Source organism: Mastomys coucha, unplaced genomic scaffold (assembly GCF_008632895.1).
Source record: "Mastomys coucha isolate ucsf_1 unplaced genomic scaffold, UCSF_Mcou_1 pScaffold21, whole genome shotgun sequence".
NCBI lineage: Eukaryota > Metazoa > Chordata > Mammalia > Rodentia > Muridae > Mastomys > Mastomys coucha.
Window position 1 is genome coordinate 98,183,662 of NW_022196904.1, and position 2,235 is coordinate 98,185,896.

The window sequence follows — 2,235 nt, forward strand, 5'->3', positions numbered from 1 at the left end:
ATCTCCTATAACCCAGACTGGCCTCATGCTATGTAATTGAGGCTGGCCTTGAACTAATGCTCCTGCCTCAGTCATCCAAGGGCTGAGGCTATAAAGCTGATTTATGCATTAATTAAATTTCATGTTTTATTCAAAATCTGTTAGCACATTGCTAAAGTACTTTTCTACACCCAGCACTGCACAAAAACAAACACCACAACAACAATTACTTGAGCCTTTATATTACAACAAACCACTCGATTTCTCTGATGTAACAAATTCAGAGGTGTTTATATTATTATATGCTCTATTAAGGTTTTTTTCCCATGGCACTTGTATTTGGAAAATGTGTAATTCAAAATGTAAGTTTTTCCTAATGGAACTTTTTTTTTTATTTCTAGTAGGCTCTAGTGGTCTATGTGAGTCTTTCCATTTTTATTTTACAGATAGAATCCTCACAGTTCAAATGACATAAATATCTGTCCATATACTCTGTGCCCATGATTAGTTTTTTGAATGTCAGGCTCAGCCTTCTTCATCAGATAAAACTGATTAGAGTTCATGTTAGTACACACTAAGTCCTCTGATTGGACATTTGGGGTGGTTAAAATGGCAGTTCTCCCTGAGTAGTTTATAAAGACAACATCACTACTAGCTAGAGCGTTAGTCTCGTTATTGAAATTAATATCTCATACTAAAATCCACACAAAAATGAAATAAGACCAGAGTAGCCAATCTTAGGAGGAGGAGGAGGAAGAGGAGAAAGAGGAAGAAGAGGAGGATGAGAAGGAGGAGGAGGAGGAAGGTGGAGGATTCACACTTTTCAAATTCACAGCTAACTTTAAAACTATAGTAATCAGGACTGGGTCATGATTTGGCACAAAGCCAGACATACAGATCAGTGAGAGAGAACACAAATGCAAGTTGAAGCATTTTTGTTGAGTGGTCAAAGATGCCAAGACAATGGAGGGAAGAATCATTTTTTATCAATTGACCCAATAACATCCTTTAGGGTAATTTTCCTCCTCCATTACAGGACCCAGTCTGGAGTCAGACATTACATTTAGTTGTTATATTAATTTGCTTTCTACTGTTGTGATGAAACACTGACCAAAACAAATTTGAGGAGGAAAGGGTTTATTTGGTTTGTATTTCCCTGTCCCAGGTCATCACTGAGGGCAGTCAGGGCAAGAGCCAAAGCAGACACTACGGAGGAGTACTGTCTTCCAGCTGGCTCTCCACTGCTTATACATCCATTGCTTGATTTCTGATACAACCCGGGACCACCTGCCAAAGGGTGGCACTGCCCACAATAGGCTGGGCCCTCTCACATCACCCATTAATCAAGAAAATACCCTTGGCACTAAGGCCAATCTGGTAAGAGGCAGTTCCTCAATTAAGGTTCCATCTTCCCTGGGTGACTCTAGCTTGTTTCAAATTGACAAAAACTAACAACAGTCATGTCTCTCTATCCTCCATTAGGCTGGAACATTTTCCCAACTTTTCTCTGACCCTAACAACAGGAATAATTTGACTAAAAGAGATTACTCGGCAGTTAAAAATGTTCTGCTCTTCAAGAGAACCAGAGTTCAATTTTCAGCCTGTAAGAGCAGTTCCAGGGAGATCCAACACCTCTAGTAGCCTCCTCAAGGATGCACACACACATTCACAGACCCTCACTTAGACACACACACACACACACATTATTTAAAATTGTAAAAATAAAACTTATAAAAGAGTCATGCCTCCTGCCTTCATTCAATATACAATTTTTTTTTCTGATGTTTCTCTGTGGTCAAATTCAGGTCATTTATTCTCAGCCACAAGACATCCTACGTTCTTGTGTGAGAAACACATCTGGATGCACAGTGTGTCCACCTGTTACTGATTGGTAATGCAATTTTGAGCACACAGTCAAGGTGTTATCTGATTTATCCACTCTGTAATTTTTCCTTCCTTGAAACTAATCAAGAGTCATGGGGAGCCAATTTAAGACTATGCTAATTTCTTTCTGCTCATCAGTCTCTCCCTAGAAATACCCTACCAAACATTCCCTGCCTTCCAGGGGAGCTAAGAAAGTGCCTCCGACGCCATCTATGGGGCTGTCGTCACACTGCAACAGGGCTATGAACCAAGAACTTTCCCACACCTGCCTGATGCTTTTAGTCTGATGCTCAGGGACAATTTCAGCCTCAGACATTTTGAAGGAAGAGATTACAGACCCCTGTGTAGTGTGGCTGAATTTTAGTCCAACAT

The 2,235-nt window shown here is 40.3% G+C and overlaps 1 long non-coding RNA gene across 2 annotated transcripts in view; it reads left to right on the forward strand.

Annotated features, from left to right (window-relative positions):
- Window positions 1-1,671, forward strand: part of LOC116102773 — a 7,292-nt gene extending 5,621 nt beyond the window's left edge. For both annotated transcript variants that reach the window (XR_004123276.1, XR_004123275.1), the window contains 2 exons: window positions 1,145-1,356; window positions 1,462-1,671. This is a non-coding gene — a long non-coding RNA (uncharacterized LOC116102773). The remainder of the gene's footprint in view (window positions 1-1,144; window positions 1,357-1,461) is intronic.
- Window positions 1,672-2,235: the final 564 nt, after the last annotated feature.